This window comes from Channa argus, chromosome 12, assembly GCF_033026475.1.
Source record: "Channa argus isolate prfri chromosome 12, Channa argus male v1.0, whole genome shotgun sequence".
In the NCBI taxonomy this organism is placed as follows: Eukaryota; Metazoa; Chordata; class Actinopteri; order Anabantiformes; family Channidae; genus Channa; species Channa argus.
Genome location: NC_090208.1, coordinates 19,469,677 through 19,487,225, shown reverse-complemented (window position 1 = coordinate 19,487,225; position 17,549 = coordinate 19,469,677). Strand labels below are relative to the sequence as shown.

Here is a 17,549-nt window from a genome sequence, read left to right as displayed (position 1 = left end):
CTTTTTGCACAATTTACAATCAGGGGAGAGCGCGAACGCAGTCCCCCACTACCACAAATTATGCAGTCGAGATTCCCACATTTGGGGAATTCGCAGGGGTCAGCACAACCGGAGTGCAATGGCTGAGCCTCGCCCTGGGTGAACCACCTTCTTGATCATGGTATCTCCCCTGCCAGGTAAGTATGAGTTGCACAGGCCAGAGACAAGCGGGGCATTCCTAGAGGCAGCAGCTTCGCTGACGGTGCTTTCCACGCATAGTCCCAGGGTCCGGCCCCTTCAGCATGAGCTGGCCTTCGTCTGCTGCTCCAGTGGATGGAAAGTTGCAAACACTGCCTCAATTAGCCTAGGCTGTGTAGTGCTATAAATTAAGCGTGCTGGCAATGGAAGACTTGTGTAAAGATGCAAAGACAGAACAAACTCAGAGAGGAGAGCACACGACTCGAGCTGGCCCATGCCCACTCCCTCTTGACAGCTGGCTTTTTCGCCTCACTGAACACACAGCTGTCACGGCAACACCGCTGGCTTTGCGGGGCGTGGCGGAAAAAGCCAAAAGCGGCGTGACCCACAGCACTCTGAGAAGGACCACAACGCGTTTGTCTTTGCACACTTTACAATCAGGGGAGAGCGCGAACGCAGTCCCCCACTACCACATATTATGCAGTCGAGATTCCCACATTTGGGGAATTCGCAGGGGTCAGCACAACCAGAGTGCAATGGCTGAGCCTCGCCCTGGGTGAACCACCTTCTTGATCATGGTATCTCCCCTGCCAGGTAAGTATGAGTTGCACAGGCCAGAGACAAGCGAGGCATTCCTAGAGGTAGCAGCTTCGCTGACGGTGCTTTCCACGCATAGTCCCAGGGTCCGGCCCCTTCAGCATGAGCTGGCCTTCGTCTGCTGCTCCATTTAGCCTAGGCTGTGTGGTGCTATAAACTAAGCGTGCTGGCAATGACGGTGCTTTCCACGCATAGTCCCAGGGTCCGGCCCCTTCAGCATGAGCTGGCCTTCGTCTGCTGCCTCAATTAACCTAGGCTGTGTGGTGCTATAAACTAAGCGTGCTGGCAATGGAAGACTTGTGTAAAGATGCAAAGACAGAACAAACTCAGAGAGGAGAGCACACGACTCGAGCTTGCCCATGCCCACTCCCTCTTGACAGCTGGCTCTTTCGCCTCACTGAACACACAGCTGTCACGGCAACACCGCTGGCTTTGCGGGGCGTGGCGGAAAAAGCCAAAAGCAGCGTGACGCACAGCACTCTGAGGAGGAACACAACGCGTTTCTCTTTGCACACTTCACAATCAGGGGAGAGCGCGAACGCAGTACTACCACAAATTATGCAGTAGAGATTCCCACATTTGGGGAATTCGCAGGGGTCAGTACAACCGGAGTGCAATGGCTGAGCCTCGCCCTGGGTGAACCACCTTCTTGATCATGGTATCTCCCCTGCCAGGTAAGTATAAGTTGCACAGGCCAGAGACAAGCGGGGCATTCCTAGAGGCAGCAGCTTCGCTGACGGTGCTTTCGACGCATAGTCCCAGGGTCCGGCCCCTTCAGCATGAGCTGGCCTTCGTCTGCTGCTCCAGTGGATGGAAAGTTGCAAACACTGCCTCAATTAGCCTAGGCTGTGTAGTGCTATAAACCAAGCGTGGTGGCAATGGAAGACTTGTGTAAAAATGCAAAGACAGAACAAACTCAGAGAGGAGAGCACACGACTCGAGCTGGCCCATGCCCACACCCTCTTGACAGCGGGTTCTTTCGCCTCACTGAACACACAGCTGTCACGGCAACACCGCTGACTTTGCGGGGCGTGGCGGAAAAAGCCAAAAGCGGCGTGACGCACAGCATTCTGAGGAGGACCACAACGCGTTTGTCTTTGCACACTTTACAATCAGGGGAGAGCGCGAACGCAGTCCCCCACTACCACAAATTATGCAGTCGAGATTCCCACATTTGGGGAATTCGCAGGGGTCAGCACAACCGGAGTGCAATGGCTGAGCCTCGCCCTGGGTGAACCACCTTCTTGATCATGGTATCTCCCCAGGCCAGGTAAGTATGAGTTGCACAGGCCAGAGACAAGCGAGGCATTCCTAGAGGTAGCAGCTTCGCTGACGGTGCTTTCCACGCATAGTCCCAGGGTCCGGCCCCTTCAGCATGAGCTGGCCTTCGTCTGCTGCTCCATTTAGCCTAGGCTGTGTGGTGCTATAAACTAAGCGTGCTGGCAATGACGGTGCTTTCCACGCATAGTCCCAGGGTCCGGCCCCTTCAGCATGAGCTGGCCTTCGTCTGCTGCCTCAATTAACCTAGGCTGTGTGGTGCTATAAACTAAGCGTGCTGGCAATGGAAGACTTGTGTAAAGATGCAAAGACAGAACAAACTCAGAGAGGAGAGCACACGACTCGAGCTTGCCCATGCCCACTCCCTCTTGACAGCTGGCTCTTTCGCCTCACTGAACTCACAGCTGTCACGGCAACACCGCTGGCTTTGCGAGGCGTGGCGGAAAAAGCCAAAAGCGGCGTGACGCACAGCACTCTGAGGAGGACCACAACGCGTTTCTCTTTGCACACTTTACAATCAGGGGGGAGCGCGAACGCAGTTCCCCACTACCACAAATTATGCAGTAGAGATTCCCACATTTGGGGAATTCGCAGGGGTCAGTACAACCAGAGTGCAATGGCTGAGCCTCGCCCTGGGTGAACCACCTTCTTGATCATGGTATCTCCCCTGCCAGGTAAGTATAAGTTGCACAGGCCAGAGACAAGCGGGGCATTCCTAGAGGCAGCAGCTTCGCTGACGGTGCTTTCGACGCATAGTCCCAGGGTCCGGCCCCTTCAGCATGAGCTGGCCTTCGTCTGCTGCCTCAATTAGCCTAGGCTGTGTGGTGCTATAAACTAAGCGTGCTGGCAATGGAAGACTTGTGTAAAGATGCAAAGACAGAACAAACTCAGAGAGGAGCGCACACGACTCGAGCTGGCCCATGCCCACTCCCTCTTGACAGCTGGCTCTTTCGCCTCACTGAACACACAGCTGTTACGGCAACACCGCTGGCTTTGCGGGGCGTGGCGGAAAAAGCCAAAAGCGGCGTGACGCACAGCACTTTGAGGGGGACCGCAAAAGCCTTGGAGGCCGACGCGTTTGTCTTTGCACACTTTACAATTAGGGGAGAGCGCGAACGCAGTCCCCCACTACCACAAATTATGCGGTCGAGATTCCCACATTTGGGGAATTCGCAGGGGTCAGCACAACCGGAGTGCAATGGCTGAGCCTCGCCCTGGGTGAACCACCTTCTTGATCATGGTATCTCCCCTGCCAGGTAAGTATAAGTTGCACAGGCCAGAGACAAGCGCGGCATTCCTAGAGGCAGCAGCTTCGCTGACGGTGCTTTCGACGCATAGTCCCAGGGTCCGGCCCCTTCAGCATGAGCTGGCCTTCGTCTGCTGCTCCAGTGGATGGAAAGTTGCAAACACTGCCTCAATTAGCCTAGGCTGTGTGGTGCTATAAACTAAGCGTGCAGGCAATGGAAGACTTGTGTAAAGATGCAAAGACAGAACAAACTCAGAGAGGAGAGCACACGACTCGAGCTTGCCCATGCCCACTCCCTCTTGACAGCTGGCTCTTTCGCCTCACTGAACACACAGCTGTCACGGCAACACCGCTGGCTTTGCGGGGCGTGGCGGAAAAAGCCAAAAGCGGCGTGACGCACAGCACTCTGAGGAGACCACAACGCGTTTCTTTTTGCACACTTTACAATCAGGGGAGAGCGCGAACGCAGTCCCCCACTACCACAAATTATGCAGTCGAGATTCCCACATTTGGGGAATTCGCAGGGGTCAGCACAACCGGAGTGCAATGGCTGAGCCTCGCCCTGGGTGAACCACCTTCTTGATCATGGTATCTCCCCTGCCAGGTAAGTATAAGTTGCACAGGCCAGAGACAAGCGGGGCATTCCTAGAGGCAGCAGCTTCGCTGACGGTGCTTTCGACGCATAGTCCCAGGGTCCGGCCCCTTCAGCATGAGCTGGCCTTCGTCTGCTGCTCCAGTGGATGGAAAGTTGCAAACACTGCCTCAATTAGCCTAGGCTGTGTGGTGCTATAAACTAAGCGTACAGGCAATGGAAGACTTGTGTAAAGATGCAAATACAGAACAAACTCAGAGAGGAGAGCACACGACTCGAGCTTGCCCATGCCCACTCCCTCTTGACAGCTAGCTCTTTCGCCTCACTGAACACACAGCTGTCACGGCAACACCGCTGGCTTTGCGGGGCGTGGCGGAAAAAGCCAAAAGCGGCGTGACGCACAGCACTCTGAGGAGACCACAACGCGTTTCTTTTTGCACACTTTACAATCAGGGGAGAGCGCGAACGCAGTCCCCCACTACCACAAATTATGCAGTCGAGATTCCCACATTTGGGGAATTCGCAGGGGTCAGCACAACCGGAGTGCAATGGCTGAGCCTCGCCCTGGGTGAACCACCTTCTTGATCATGGTATCTCCCCTGCCAGGTAAGTATAAGTTGCACAGGCCAGAGACAAGCGGGGCATTCCTAGAGGCAGCAGCTTCGCTGACGGTGCTTTCGACGCATAGTCCCAGGGTCCGGCCCCTTCAGCATGAGCTGGCCTTCGTCTGCTGCTCCAGTGGATGGAAAGTTGCAAACACTGCCTCAATTAGCCTAGGCTGTGTGGTGCTATAAACTAAGCGTACAGGCAATGGAAGACTTGTGTAAAGATGCAAATACAGAACAAACTCAGAGAGGAGAGCACACGACTCGAGCTTGCCCATGCCCACTCCCTCTTGACAGCTAGCTCTTTCGCCTCACTGAACACACAGCTGTCACGGCAACACCGCTGGCTTTGCGGGGCGTGGCGGAAAAAGCCAAAAGCGGCGTGACGCACAGCACTCTGAGGAGACCACAACGCGTTTCTTTTTGCACACTTTACAATCAGGGGAGAGCGCGAACGCAGTCCCCCACTACCACAAATTATGCAGTCGAGATTCCCACATTTGGGGAATTCGCAGGGGTCAGCACAACCGGAGTGCAATGGCTGAGCCTCGCCCTGGGTGAACCACCTTCTTGATCATGGTATCTCCCCTGCCAGGTAAGTATGAGTTGCACAGGCCAGAGACAAGCGGGGCATTCCTAGAGGCAGCAGCTTCTCTGACGGTGCTTTCCACGCATAGTCCCAGGGTCCGGCCCCTTCAGCATGAGCTGGCCTTCGTCTGCTGCTCCAGTGGATGGAAAGTTGCAAACACTGCCTCAATTAGCCTAGGCTGTGTAGTGCTATAAATTAAGCGTGCTGGCAATGGAAGACTTGTGTAAAGATGCAAAGACAGAACAAACTCAGAGAGGAGAGCACACGACTCGAGCTTGCCCATGCCCACTCCCTCTTGACAGCTGGCTCTTTCGCCTCACTGAACACACAGCTGTCACGGCAACACCGCTGGCTTTGCGGGGCGTGGCGGAAAAAGCCAAAAGCGGCGTGACGCACAGCACTCTGAGGAGGACCTCAACGCGTTTGTCTTTGCACACTTTACAATCAGGGGAGAGCGCGAACGCAGTCCCCCACTACCACAAATTATGCAGTCGAGATTCCTACATTTGGGGAATTTGCAGGGGTCAGTACAACCGGAGTGCAATGGCTGAGCCTCGCCCTGGGTGAACCACCTTCTTGATCATGGTATCTCCCCTGCCAGGTAAGTATGAGTTGCACAGACCAGAGACAAGCGGGGCATTCCTAGAGGCAGCAGCTTCGCTGACGGTGCTTTCGACGCATAGTCCCAGGGTCCGGCCCCTTCAGCATGAGCTGGCCTTCGTCTGCTGCCTCAATTAGCCTAGGCTGTGTGGTGCTATAAACTAAGCGTGCTGGCAATGGAAGACTTGTGTAAAGATGCAAAGACAGAACAAACTCAGAGAGGAGAGCACACGACTCGAGCTGGCCCATGCCCACTCCCTCTTGACAGCTGGCTCTTTCGCCTCACTGAACACACAGCTGTCACGGCAACACCGCTGGCTTTGCGGGGCGTGGCGGAAAAAGCCAAAAGCGGCGTGACGCACAGCACTTTGAGGGGGACCGCAAAAGCCTTGGAGGCCGACGCGTTTGTCTTTGCACACTTTACAATCAGGGGAGAGCGCGAACGCAGTCCCCCACTACCACAGATTATGCAGTTGAGATTCCCACATTTGGGGAATTTGTAGGGGTCAGCACAACCGGAGTGCAATGGCTGAGCCTCGCCCTGGGTTAACCACTATCTTGATCATGGTATCTCTCCTGCCAGGTAAGTATGAGTTGCACAGGCCAGAGACAAGCGAGGCAGTCCTAGAGGCAGCAGCTTCGCTGACGGTGCTTTCCACGCATAGTCCCAGGGTCCGGCCCCTTCAGCATGAGCTGGCCTTCGTCTGCTGCTCCAGTGGATGGAAAGTTGCAAACACTGCCTCAATTAGCCTAGGCTGTGTAGTGCTATAAATTAAGCGTGCTGGCAATGGAAGACTTGTGTAAAGATGCAAAGACAGAACAAACTCAGAGAGGAGAGCACACGACTCGAGCTGGCCCATGCCCACTCCCTCTTGACAGCTGGCTCTTTCGCCTCACTGAACACACAGCTGTCACGGCAACACCGCTGGCTTTGCGGGGCGTGGCGGAAAAAGCCAAAAGCGGCGTGACCCACAGCACTCTGAGAAGGACCACAACGCGTTTGTCTTTGCACACTTTACATTCAGGGGAGAGCGCGAACGCAGTCCCCCACTACCACAAATTATGCAGTCGAGATTCCCACATTTGGGGAATTCGCAGGGGTCAGCACAACCGGAGTGCAATGGCTGAGCCTCGCCCTGGGTGAACCACCTTCTTGATCATGGTATCTCCCCTGCCAGGTAAGTATGAGTTGCACAGGCCAGAGACAAGCGAGGCATTCCTAGAGGTAGCAGCTTCGCTGACGGTGCTTTCCACGCATAGTCCCAGGGTCCGGCCCCTTCAGCATGAGCTGGCCTTCGTCTGCTGCTCCATTTAGCCTAGGCTGTGTGGTGCTATAAACTAAGCGTGCTGGCAATGACGGTGCTTTCCACGCATAGTCCCAGGGTCCGGCCCCTTCAGCATGAGCTGGCCTTCGTCTGCTGCCTCAATTAACCTAGGCTGTGTGGTGCTATAAACTAAGCGTGCTGGCAATGGAAGACTTGTGTAAAGATGCAAAGACAGAACAAACTCAGAGAGGAGAGCACACGACTCGAGCTTGCCCATGCCCACTCCCTCTTGACAGCTGGCTCTTTCGCCTCACTGAACACACAGCTGTCACGGCAACACCGCTGGCTTTGCGGGGCGTGGCGGAAAAAGCCAAAAGCGGCGTGACGCACAGCACTTTGAGGGGGACCGCAAAAGCCTTGGAGGCCGACGCGTTTGTCTTTGCACACTTTACAATCAGGGGAGAGCGCGAACGCAGTCCCCCACTACCACAGATTATGCAGTTGAGATTCCCACATTTGGGGAATTTGTAGGGGTCAGCACAACCGGAGTGCAATGGCTGAGCCTCGCCCTGGGTTAACCACTATCTTGATCATGGTATTTCTCCTGCCAGGTAAGTATGAGTTGAACAGGCCAGAGACAAGCGAGGCAGTCCTAGAGGCAGCAGCTTCGCTGACGGTGCTTTCCACGCATAGTCCCAGGGTCCGGCCCCTTCAGCATGAGCTGGCCTTCGTCTGCTGCTCCAGTGGATGGAAAGTTGCAAACACTGCCTCAATTAGCCTAGGCTGTGTAGTGCTATAAATTAAGCGTGCTGGCAATGGAAGACTTGTGTAAAGATGCAAAGACAGAACAAACTCAGAGAGGAGAGCACACGACTCGAGCTGGCCCATGCCCACTCCCTCTTGACAGCTGGCTCTTTCGCCTCACTGAACACACAGCTGTCACGGCAACACCGCTGGCTTTGCGGGGCGTGGCGGAAAAAGCCAAAAGCGGCGTGACCCACAGCACTCTGAGAAGGACCACAACGCGTTTGTCTTTGCACACTTTACATTCAGGGGAGAGCGCGAACGCAGTCCCCCACTACCACAAATTATGCAGTTGAGATTCCCACATTTGGGGAATTCGCAGGGGTCAGCACAACCGGAGTGCAATGGCTGAGCCTCGCCCTGGGTGAACCACCTTCTTGATCATGGTATCTCCCCTGCCAGGTAAGTATGAGTTGCACAGGCCAGAGACAAGCGAGGCATTCCTAGAGGTAGCAGCTTCGCTGACGGTGCTTTCCACGCATAGTCCCAGGGTCCGGCCCCTTCAGCATGAGCTGGCCTTCGTCTGCTGCTCCATTTAGCCTAGGCTGTGTGGTGCTATAAACTAAGCGTGCTGGCAATGACGGTGCTTTCCACGCATAGTCCCAGGGTCCGGCCCCTTCAGCATGAGCTGGCCTTCGTCTGCTGCCTCAATTAACCTAGGCTGTGTGGTGCTATAAACTAAGCGTGCTGGCAATGGAAGACTTGTGTAAAGATGCAAAGACAGAACAAACTCAGAGAAGAGAGCACACGACTCGAGCTTGCCCATGCCCACTCCCTCTTGACAGCTGGCTCTTTCGCCTCACTGAACACACAGCTGTCACGGCAACACCGCTGGCTTTGCGGGGCGTGGCGGAAAAAGCCAAAAGCAGCGTGACGCACAGCACTCTGAGGAGGACCACAACGCATTTCTCTTTGCACACTTTACAATCAGGGGAGAGCGCGAACGCAGTCCCCCACTACCACAAATTATGCAGTAGAGATTCCCACATTCGGGGAATTCGCAGGGGTCAGTACAACCGGAGTGCAATGGCTGAGCCTCGCCCTGGGTGAACCACCTTCTTGATCATGGTATCTCCCCTGCCAGGTAAGTATGAGTTGCACAGGCCAGAGACAAGCGAGGCATTCCTAGAGGCAGCAGCTTCGCTGACGGTGCTTTCCACGCATAGTCCCAGGGTCCGGCCCCTTCAGCATGAGCTGGCCTTCGTCTGCTGCTCCATTTAGCCTAGGCTGTGTGGTGCTATAAACTAAGCGTGCTGGCAATGACGGTACTTTCCACGCATAGTCCCAAGGTCCGGCCCCTTCAGCATGAGCTGGCCTTCGTCTGCTGCCTCAATTAACTTAGGCTGTGTGGTGCTATAAACTAAGCGTGCTGGCAATGGAAGACTTGTGTAAAGATGCAAAGACAGAACAAACTCAGAGAGGAGAGCACACGACTCGAGCTTGCCCATGCCCACTCCCTCTTGACAGCTGGCTCTTTCGCCTCACTGAACACACAGCTGTCACGGCAACACCGCTGGCTTTGCGGGGCGTGGCGGAAAAAGCCAAAAGCGGCGTGACGCACAGCACTTTGAGGGGGACCGCAAAAGCCTTGGAGGCCGACGCGTTTGTCTTTGCACACTTTACAATCAGGGGAGAGCGCGAACGCAGTCCCCCACTACCACAAATTATGCAGTCGAGATTCCCACATTTGGGGAATTCGCAGGGGTCAGCACAACCGGAGTGCAATGGCTGAGCCTCGCCCTGGGTGAACCACCTTCTTGATCATGGTATCTCCCCTGCCAGGTAAGTATGAGTTGCACAGGCCAGAGACAAGCGAGGCATTCCTAGAGGCAGCAGCTTCGCTGACGGTGCTTTCCACGCATAGTCCCAGGGTCCGGCCCCTTCAGCATGAGCTGGCCTTCGTCTGCTGCTCCATTTAGCCTAGGCTGTGTGGTGCTATAAACTAAGCGTGCTGGCAATGACGGTGCTTTCCACGCATAGTCCCAAGGTCCGGCCCCTTCAGCATGAGCTGGCCTTCGTCTGCTGCCTCAATTAACTTAGGCTGTGTGGTGCTATAAACTAAGCGTGCTGGCAATGGAAGACTTGTGTAAAGATGCAAAGACAGAACAAACTCAGAGAGGAGAGCACACGACTCGAGCTTGCCCATGCCCACTCCCTCTTGACAGCTGGCTCTTTCGCCTCACTGAACACACAGCTGTCACGGCAACACCGCTGGCTTTGCGGGGCGTGGCGGAAAAAGCCAAAAGCGGCGTGACGCACAGCACTTTGAGGGGGACCGCAAAAGCCTTGGAGGCCGACGCGTTTGTCTTTGCACACTTTACAATCAGGGGAGAGCGCGAACGCAGTCCCCCACTACCACAAATTATGCAGTCGAGATTCCCACATTTGGGGAATTCGCAGGGGTCAGCACAACCGGAGTGCAATGGCTGAGCCTCGCCCTGGGTGAACCACCTTCTTGATCATGGTATCTCCCCTGCCAGGTAAGTATGAGTAGCACAGGCCAGAGACAAGCGAGGCATTCCTAGAGGTAGCAGCTTCGCTGACGGTGCTTTCGACGCATAGTCCCAGGGTCCGGCCCCTTCAGCATGAGCTGGCCTTCGTCTGCTGCTCCAGTGGATGGAAAGTTGCAAACACTGCCTCAATTAGCCTAGGCTGTGTAGTGCTATAAATTAAGCGTGCTGGCAATGGAAGACTTGTGTAAAGATGCAAAGACAGAACAAACTCAGAGAGGAGAGCACACGACTCGAGCTGGCCCATGCCCACTCCCTCTTGACAGCTGGCTCTTTCGCCTCACTGAACACACAGCTGTCACGGCAACACCGCTGGCTTTGCGGGGCGTGGCGGAAAAAGCCAAAAGCGGCGTGACCCACAGCACTCTGAGAAGGACCACAACGCGTTTGTCTTTGCACACTTTACAATCAGGGGAGAGCGCGAACGCAGTCCCCCACTACCACAAATTATGCAGTCGAGATTCCCACATTTGGGGAATTCGCAGGGGTCAGCACAACCGGAGTGCAATGGCTGAGCCTCGCCCTGGGTGAACCACCTTCTTGATCATGGTATCTCCCCTGCCAGGTAAGTATGAGTTGCACAGGCCAGAGACAAGCGAGGCATTCCTAGAGGTAGCAGCTTCGCTGACGGTGCTTTCCACGCATAGTCCCAGGGTCCGGCCCCTTCAGCATGAGCTGGCCTTCGTCTGCTGCTCCATTTAGCCTAGGCTGTGTGGTGCTATAAACTAAGCGTGCTGGCAATGACGGTGCTTTCCACGCATAGTCCCAGGGTCCGGCCCCTTCAGCATGAGCTGGCCTTCGTCTGCTGCCTCAATTAACCTAGGCTGTGTGGTGCTATAAACTAAGCGTGCTGGCAATGGAAGACTTGTGTAAAGATGCAAAGACAGAACAAACTCAGAGAGGAGAGCACACGACTCGAGCTTGCCCATGCCCACTCCCTCTTGACAGCTGGCTCTTTCGCCTCACTGAACACACAGCTGTCACGGCAACACCGCTGGCTTTGCGGGGCGTGGCGGAAAAAGCCAAAAGCGGCGTGACGCACAGCACTCTGAGGAGGAACACAACGCGTTTCTCTTTGCACACTTCACAATCAGGGGAGAGCGCGAACGCAGTACTACCACAAATTATGCAGTAGAGATTCCCACATTTGGGGAATTCGCAGGGGTCAGTACAACCGGAGTGCAATGGCTGAGCCTCGCCCTGGGTGAACCACCTTCTTGATCATGGTATCTCCCCTGCCAGGTAAGTATAAGTTGCACAAGCCAGAGACAAGCGGGGCATTCCTAGAGGCAGCAGCTTCGCTGACGGTGCTTTCCACGCATAGTCCCAGGGTCCGGCCCCTTCAGCATGAGCTGGCCTTCGTCTGCTGCTCCAGTGGATGGAAAGTTGCAAACACTGCCTCAATTAGCCTAGGCTGTGTGGTGCTATAAACTAAGCGTGCAGGCAATGGAAGACTTGTGTAAAGATGCAAAGACAGAACAAACTCAGAGAGGAGAGCACACAACTCGAGCTTGCCCATGCCCACTCCCTCTTGACAGCTGGCTCTTTCGCCTCACTGAACACACAGCTGTCACGGCAACACCGCTTGCTTTGCGGGGCGTGGCGGAAAAAGCCAAAAGCGGCGTGACGCACAGCACTCTGAGGAGACCACAACGCGTTTCTTTTTGCACACTTTACAATCAGGGGAGAGCGCGAACGCAGTCCCCCACTACCACAAATTATGCAGTCGAGATTCCCACATTTGGGGAATTCGCAGGGGTCAGCACAACCGGAGTGCAATGGCTGAGCCTCGCCCTGGGTGAACCACCTTCTTGATCATGGTATCTCCCCTGCCAGGTAAGTATGAGTTGCACAGGCCAGAGACAAGCGAGGCATTCCTAGAGGTAGCAGCTTCGCTGACGGTGCTTTCCACGCATAGTCCCAGGGTCCGGCCCCTTCAGCATGAGCTGGCCTTCGTCTGCTGCTCCATTTAGCCTAGGCTGTGTGGTGCTATAAACTAAGCGTGCTGGCAATGACGGTGCTTTCCACGCATAGTCCCAGGGTCCGGCCCCTTCAGCATGAGCTGGCCTACGTCTGCTGCCTCAATTAACCTAGGCTGTGTGGTGCTATAAACTAAGCGTGCTGGCAATGGAAGACTTGTGTAAAGATGCAAAGACAGAACAAACTCAGAGAGGAGAGCACACGACTCGAGCTTGCCCATGCCCACTCCCTCTTGACAGCTGGCTCTTTCGCCTCACTGAACACACAGCTGTCACGGCAACACCGCTGGCTTTGCGGGGCGTGGCGGAAAAAGCCAAAAGCAGCGTGACGCACAGCACTTTGAGGGGGACCGCAAAAGCCTTGGAGGCCGACGCGTTTGTCTTTGCACACTTTACAATCAGGGGAGAGCGCGAACGCAGTCCCCCACTACCACAAATTATGCAGTCGAGATTCCCACATTTGGGGAATTCGCAGGGGTCAGCACAACCGGAGTGCAATGGCTGAGCCTCGCCCTGGGTGAACCACCTTCTTGATCATGGTATCTCCCCTGCCAGGTAAGTATGAGTTGCACAGGCCAGAGACAAGCGGGGCATTCCTAGAGGCAGCAGCTTCGCTGACGGTGCTTTCCACGCATAGTCCCAGGGTCCGGCCCCTTCAGCATGAGCTGGCCTTCGTCTGCTGTTCCAGTGGATGGAAAGTTGCAAACACTGCCTCAATTAGCCTAGGCTGTGTAGTGCTATAAATTAAGCGTGCTGGCAATGGAAGACTTGTGTAAAGATGCAAAGACAGAACAAACTCAGAGAGGAGAGCACACGACTCGAGCTGGCCCATGCCCACTCCCTCTTGACAGCTGGCTCTTTTGCCTCACTGAACACACAGCTGTCACGGCAACACCGCTGGCTTTGCGGGGCGTGGCGGAAAAAGCCAAAAGCGGCGTGACCCACAGCACTCTGAGAAGGACCACAACGCGTTTGTCTTTGCACACTTTACAATCAGGGGAGAGCGCGAACGCAGTCCCCCACTACCACAAATTATGCAGTCGAGATTCCCACATTTGGGGAATTCGCAGGGGTCAGCACAACCGGAGTGCAATGGCTGAGCCTCGCCCTGGGTGAACCACCTTCTTGATCATGGTATCTCCCCTGCCAGGTAAGTATGAGTAGCACAGGCCAGAGACAAGCGAGGCATTCCTAGAGGTAGCAGCTTCGCTGACGGTGCTTTCGACGCATAGTCCCAGGGTCCGGCCCCTTCAGCATGAGCTGGCCTTCGTCTGCTGCTCCAGTGGATGGAAAGTTGCAAACACTGCCTCAATTAGCCTAGGCTGTGTAGTGCTATAAATTAAGCGTGCTGGCAATGGAAGACTTGTGTAAAGATGCAAAGACAGAACAAACTCAGAGAGGAGAGCACACGACTCGAGCTGGCCCATGCCCACTCCCTCTTGACAGCTGGCTCTTTCGCCTCACTGAACACACAGCTGTCACGGCAACACCGCTGGCTTTGCGGGGCGTGGCGGAAAAAGCCAAAAGCGGCGTGACCCACAGCACTCTGAGAAGGACCACAACGCGTTTGTCTTTGCACACTTTACAATCAGGGGAGAGCGCGAACGCAGTCCCCCACTACCACAAATTATGCAGTCGAGATTCCCACATTTGGGGAATTCGCAGGGGTCAGCACAACCGGAGTGCAATGGCTGAGCCTCGCCCTGGGTGAACCACCTTCTTGATCATGGTATCTCCCCTGCCAGGTAAGTATGAGTTGCACAGGCCAGAGACAAGCGAGGCATTCCTAGAGGTAGCAGCTTCGCTGACGGTGCTTTCCACGCATAGTCCCAGGGTCCGGCCCCTTCAGCATGAGCTGGCCTTCGTCTGCTGCTCCATTTAGCCTAGGCTGTGTGGTGCTATAAACTAAGCGTGCTGGCAATGACGGTGCTTTCCACGCATAGTCCCAGGGTCCGGCCCCTTCAGCATGAGCTGGCCTACGTCTGCTGCCTCAATTAACCTAGGCTGTGTGGTGCTATAAACTAAGCGTGCTGGCAATGGAAGACTTGTGTAAAGATGCAAAGACAGAACAAACTCAGAGAGGAGAGCACACGACTCGAGCTTGCCCATGCCCACTCCCTCTTGACAGCTGGCTCTTTCGCCTCACTGAACACACAGCTGTCACGGCAACACCGCTGGCTTTGCGGGGCGTGGCGGAAAAAGCCAAAAGCGGCGTGACGCACAGCACTTTGAGGGGGACCGCAAAAGCCTTGGAGGCCGACGCGTTTGTCTTTGCACACTTTACAATCAGGGGAGAGCGCGAACGCAGTCCCCCACTACCACAAATTATGCAGTCGAGATTCCCACATTTGGGGAATTCGCAGGGGTCAGCACAACCGGAGTGCAATGGCTGAGCCTCGCCCTGGGTGAACCACCTTCTTGATCATGGTATCTCCCCTGCCAGGTAAGTATAAGTTGCACAGGCCAGAGACAAGCACGGCATTCCTAGAGGCAGCAGCTTCGCTGACGGTGCTTTCCACGCATAGTCCCAGGGTCCGGCCCCTTCAGCATGAGCTGGCCTTCGTCTGCTGCTCCAGTGGATGGAAAGTTGCAAACACTGCCTCAATTAGCCTAGGCTGTGTGGTGCTATAAACTAAGCGTGCAGGCAATGGAAGACTTGTGTAAAGATGCAAAGACAGAACAAACTCAGAGAGGAGAGCACACAACTCGAGCTTGCCCATGCCCACTCCCTCTTGACAGCTGGCTCTTTCGCCTCACTGAACACACAGCTGTCACGGCAACACCGCTGGCTTTGCGGGGCGTGGCGGAAAAAGCCAAAAGCGGCGTGACGCACAGCACTCTGAGGAGACCACAACGCGTTTCTTTTTGCACACTTCACAATCAGGGGAGAGCGCGAACGCAGTCCCCCACTACCACAAATTATGCAGTCGAGATTCCCACATTTGGGGAATTCGCAGGGGTCAGCACAACCGGAGTGCAATGGCTGAGCCTCGCCCTGGGTGAACCACCTTCTTGATCATGGTATCTCCCCTGCCAGGTAAGTATGAGTTGCACAGGCCAGAGACAAGCGAGGCATTCCTAGAGGTAGCAGCTTCGCTGACGGTGCTTTCCACGCATAGTCCCAGGGTCCGGCCCCTTCAGCATGAGCTGGCCTTCGTCTGCTGCTCCATTTAGCCTAGGCTGTGTGGTGCTATAAACTAAGCGTGCTGGCAATGACGGTGCTTTCCACGCATAGTCCCAGGGTCCGGCCCCTTCAGCATGAGCTGGCCTACGTCTGCTGCCTCAATTAACCTAGGCTGTGTGGTGCTATAAACTAAGCGTGCTGGCAATGGAAGACTTGTGTAAAGATGCAAAGACAGAACAAACTCAGAGAGGAGAGCACACGACTCGAGCTTGCCCATGCCCACTCCCTCTTGACAGCTGGCTCTTTCGCCTCACTGAACACACAGCTGTCACGGCAACACCGCTGGCTTTGCGGGGCGTGGCGGAAAAAGCCAAAAGCAGCGTGACGCACAGCACTTTGAGGGGGACCGCAAAAGCCTTGGAGGCCGACGCGTTTGTCTTTGCACACTTTACAATCAGGGGAGAGCGCGAACGCAGTCCCCCACTACCACAAATTATGCAGTCGAGATTCCCACATTTGGGGAATTCGCAGGGGTCAGCACAACCGGAGTGCAATGGCTGAGCCTCGCCCTGGGTGAACCACCTTCTTGATCATGGTATCTCCCCTGCCAGGTAAGTATGAGTTGCACAGGCCAGAGACAAGCGGGGCATTCCTAGAGGCAGCAGCTTCGCTGACGGTGCTTTCCACGCATAGTCCCAGGGTCCGGCCCCTTCAGCATGAGCTGGCCTTCGTCTGCTGTTCCAGTGGATGGAAAGTTGCAAACACTGCCTCAATTAGCCTAGGCTGTGTAGTGCTATAAATTAAGCGTGCTGGCAATGGAAGACTTGTGTAAAGATGCAAAGACAGAACAAACTCAGAGAGGAGAGCACACGACTCGAGCTGGCCCATGCCCACTCCCTCTTGACAGCTGGCTCTTTTGCCTCACTGAACACACAGCTGTCACGGCAACACCGCTGGCTTTGCGGGGCGTGGCGGAAAAAGCCAAAAGCGGCGTGACCCACAGCACTCTGAGAAGGACCACAACGCGTTTGTCTTTGCACACTTTACAATCAGGGGAGAGCGCGAACGCAGTCCCCCACTACCACAAATTATGCAGTCGAGATTCCCACATTTGGGGAATTCGCAGGGGTCAGCACAACCGGAGTGCAATGGCTGAGCCTCGCCCTGGGTGAACCACCTTCTTGATCATGGTATCTCCCCTGCCAGGTAAGTATGAGTAGCACAGGCCAGAGACAAGCGAGGCATTCCTAGAGGTAGCAGCTTCGCTGACGGTGCTTTCGACGCATAGTCCCAGGGTCCGGCCCCTTCAGCATGAGCTGGCCTTCGTCTGCTGCTCCAGTGGATGGAAAGTTGCAAACACTGCCTCAATTAGCCTAGGCTGTGTAGTGCTATAAATTAAGCGTGCTGGCAATGGAAGACTTGTGTAAAGATGCAAAGACAGAACAAACTCAGAGAGGAGAGCACACGACTCGAGCTGGCCCATGCCCACTCCCTCTTGACAGCTGGCTCTTTCGCCTCACTGAACACACAGCTGTCACGGCAACACCGCTGGCTTTGCGGGGCGTGGCGGAAAAAGCCAAAAGCGGCGTGACCCACAGCACTCTGAGAAGGACCACAACGCGTTTGTCTTTGCACACTTTACAATCAGGGGAGAGCGCGAACGCAGTCCCCCACTACCACAAATTATGCAGTCGAGATTCCCACATTTGGGGAATTCGCAGGGGTCAGCACAACCGGAGTGCAATGGCTGAGCCTCGCCCTGGGTGAACCACCTTCTTGATCATGGTATCTCCCCTGCCAGGTAAGTATAAGTTGCACAGGCCAGAGACAAGCAGGGCATTCCTAGAGGCAGCAGCTTCGCTGACGGTGCTTTCCACGCATAGTCCCAGGGTCCGGCCCCTTCAGCATGAGCTGGCCTTCGTCTGCTGCTCCAGTGGATGGAAAGTTGCAAACACTGCCTCAATTAGCCTAGGCTGTGTGGTGCTATAAACTAAGCGTGCAGGCAATGGAAGACTTGTGTAAAGATGCAAAGACAGAACAAACTCAGAGAGGAGAGCACACAACTCGAGCTTGCCCATGCCCACTCCCTCTTGACAGCTGGCTCTTTCGCCTCACTGAACACACAGCTGTCACGGCAACACCGCTGGCTTTGCGGGGCGTGGCGGAAAAAGCCAAAAGCGGCG

The 17,549-nt window shown here is 55.2% G+C and overlaps 26 non-coding genes and 2 pseudogenes across 26 annotated transcripts; all 28 read right to left on the bottom strand.

The window, feature by feature from the left end:
* Positions 1-20: 20 nt before the first annotated feature.
* On the bottom strand, positions 21-184 carry LOC137138482 (U1 spliceosomal RNA). Its single transcript, XR_010916030.1, has one exon. It is a non-coding gene; the product is annotated as a U1 spliceosomal RNA (small nuclear RNA).
* Positions 185-615: 431 nt separating this feature from the next.
* On the bottom strand, positions 616-779 carry LOC137138564 (U1 spliceosomal RNA). Its single transcript, XR_010916109.1, has one exon. It is a non-coding gene; the product is annotated as a U1 spliceosomal RNA (small nuclear RNA).
* A 523-nt stretch (positions 780-1,302) lies between these two features.
* On the bottom strand, positions 1,303-1,456 carry LOC137138666 (U1 spliceosomal RNA; annotated as a pseudogene).
* A 431-nt stretch (positions 1,457-1,887) lies between these two features.
* Positions 1,888-2,052, bottom strand: LOC137138636 (U1 spliceosomal RNA). Its single transcript, XR_010916179.1, has one exon. It is a non-coding gene; the product is annotated as a U1 spliceosomal RNA (small nuclear RNA).
* Positions 2,053-2,570: 518 nt separating this feature from the next.
* On the bottom strand, positions 2,571-2,734 carry LOC137138649 (U1 spliceosomal RNA). Its single transcript, XR_010916192.1, has one exon. It is a non-coding gene; the product is annotated as a U1 spliceosomal RNA (small nuclear RNA).
* Positions 2,735-3,152: 418 nt separating this feature from the next.
* LOC137138553 (U1 spliceosomal RNA) lies at positions 3,153-3,316 on the bottom strand. The gene has a single exon (XR_010916099.1). It is a non-coding gene; the product is annotated as a U1 spliceosomal RNA (small nuclear RNA).
* Positions 3,317-3,746: 430 nt separating this feature from the next.
* LOC137138481 (U1 spliceosomal RNA) lies at positions 3,747-3,910 on the bottom strand. Its single transcript, XR_010916029.1, has one exon. It is a non-coding gene; the product is annotated as a U1 spliceosomal RNA (small nuclear RNA).
* Positions 3,911-4,340: 430 nt separating this feature from the next.
* On the bottom strand, positions 4,341-4,504 carry LOC137138480 (U1 spliceosomal RNA). The gene has a single exon (XR_010916028.1). It is a non-coding gene; the product is annotated as a U1 spliceosomal RNA (small nuclear RNA).
* A 430-nt stretch (positions 4,505-4,934) lies between these two features.
* LOC137138479 (U1 spliceosomal RNA) lies at positions 4,935-5,098 on the bottom strand. The gene has a single exon (XR_010916027.1). It is a non-coding gene; the product is annotated as a U1 spliceosomal RNA (small nuclear RNA).
* A 431-nt stretch (positions 5,099-5,529) lies between these two features.
* On the bottom strand, positions 5,530-5,693 carry LOC137138645 (U1 spliceosomal RNA). The gene has a single exon (XR_010916188.1). It is a non-coding gene; the product is annotated as a U1 spliceosomal RNA (small nuclear RNA).
* Positions 5,694-6,111: 418 nt separating this feature from the next.
* Positions 6,112-6,275, bottom strand: LOC137138674 (U1 spliceosomal RNA). Its single transcript, XR_010916206.1, has one exon. It is a non-coding gene; the product is annotated as a U1 spliceosomal RNA (small nuclear RNA).
* A 431-nt stretch (positions 6,276-6,706) lies between these two features.
* LOC137138478 (U1 spliceosomal RNA) lies at positions 6,707-6,870 on the bottom strand. The gene has a single exon (XR_010916026.1). It is a non-coding gene; the product is annotated as a U1 spliceosomal RNA (small nuclear RNA).
* A 534-nt stretch (positions 6,871-7,404) lies between these two features.
* Positions 7,405-7,568, bottom strand: LOC137138670 (U1 spliceosomal RNA). Its single transcript, XR_010916202.1, has one exon. It is a non-coding gene; the product is annotated as a U1 spliceosomal RNA (small nuclear RNA).
* Positions 7,569-7,999: 431 nt separating this feature from the next.
* LOC137138570 (U1 spliceosomal RNA) lies at positions 8,000-8,163 on the bottom strand. Its single transcript, XR_010916115.1, has one exon. It is a non-coding gene; the product is annotated as a U1 spliceosomal RNA (small nuclear RNA).
* A 518-nt stretch (positions 8,164-8,681) lies between these two features.
* On the bottom strand, positions 8,682-8,845 carry LOC137138625 (U1 spliceosomal RNA). Its single transcript, XR_010916168.1, has one exon. It is a non-coding gene; the product is annotated as a U1 spliceosomal RNA (small nuclear RNA).
* Positions 8,846-9,379: 534 nt separating this feature from the next.
* On the bottom strand, positions 9,380-9,543 carry LOC137138477 (U1 spliceosomal RNA). The gene has a single exon (XR_010916025.1). It is a non-coding gene; the product is annotated as a U1 spliceosomal RNA (small nuclear RNA).
* A 534-nt stretch (positions 9,544-10,077) lies between these two features.
* LOC137138475 (U1 spliceosomal RNA) lies at positions 10,078-10,241 on the bottom strand. Its single transcript, XR_010916023.1, has one exon. It is a non-coding gene; the product is annotated as a U1 spliceosomal RNA (small nuclear RNA).
* Positions 10,242-10,672: 431 nt separating this feature from the next.
* On the bottom strand, positions 10,673-10,836 carry LOC137138474 (U1 spliceosomal RNA). Its single transcript, XR_010916022.1, has one exon. It is a non-coding gene; the product is annotated as a U1 spliceosomal RNA (small nuclear RNA).
* A 523-nt stretch (positions 10,837-11,359) lies between these two features.
* On the bottom strand, positions 11,360-11,513 carry LOC137138665 (U1 spliceosomal RNA; annotated as a pseudogene).
* Positions 11,514-11,943: 430 nt separating this feature from the next.
* LOC137138473 (U1 spliceosomal RNA) lies at positions 11,944-12,107 on the bottom strand. The gene has a single exon (XR_010916021.1). It is a non-coding gene; the product is annotated as a U1 spliceosomal RNA (small nuclear RNA).
* A 534-nt stretch (positions 12,108-12,641) lies between these two features.
* LOC137138472 (U1 spliceosomal RNA) lies at positions 12,642-12,805 on the bottom strand. The gene has a single exon (XR_010916020.1). It is a non-coding gene; the product is annotated as a U1 spliceosomal RNA (small nuclear RNA).
* A 431-nt stretch (positions 12,806-13,236) lies between these two features.
* On the bottom strand, positions 13,237-13,400 carry LOC137138471 (U1 spliceosomal RNA). Its single transcript, XR_010916019.1, has one exon. It is a non-coding gene; the product is annotated as a U1 spliceosomal RNA (small nuclear RNA).
* Positions 13,401-13,831: 431 nt separating this feature from the next.
* On the bottom strand, positions 13,832-13,995 carry LOC137138470 (U1 spliceosomal RNA). Its single transcript, XR_010916018.1, has one exon. It is a non-coding gene; the product is annotated as a U1 spliceosomal RNA (small nuclear RNA).
* Positions 13,996-14,529: 534 nt separating this feature from the next.
* On the bottom strand, positions 14,530-14,693 carry LOC137138469 (U1 spliceosomal RNA). Its single transcript, XR_010916017.1, has one exon. It is a non-coding gene; the product is annotated as a U1 spliceosomal RNA (small nuclear RNA).
* A 430-nt stretch (positions 14,694-15,123) lies between these two features.
* Positions 15,124-15,287, bottom strand: LOC137138468 (U1 spliceosomal RNA). Its single transcript, XR_010916016.1, has one exon. It is a non-coding gene; the product is annotated as a U1 spliceosomal RNA (small nuclear RNA).
* A 534-nt stretch (positions 15,288-15,821) lies between these two features.
* LOC137138467 (U1 spliceosomal RNA) lies at positions 15,822-15,985 on the bottom strand. The gene has a single exon (XR_010916015.1). It is a non-coding gene; the product is annotated as a U1 spliceosomal RNA (small nuclear RNA).
* A 431-nt stretch (positions 15,986-16,416) lies between these two features.
* On the bottom strand, positions 16,417-16,580 carry LOC137138466 (U1 spliceosomal RNA). The gene has a single exon (XR_010916014.1). It is a non-coding gene; the product is annotated as a U1 spliceosomal RNA (small nuclear RNA).
* Positions 16,581-17,011: 431 nt separating this feature from the next.
* On the bottom strand, positions 17,012-17,175 carry LOC137138463 (U1 spliceosomal RNA). Its single transcript, XR_010916012.1, has one exon. It is a non-coding gene; the product is annotated as a U1 spliceosomal RNA (small nuclear RNA).
* Between the last annotated feature and the right edge of the window lie 374 nt (positions 17,176-17,549).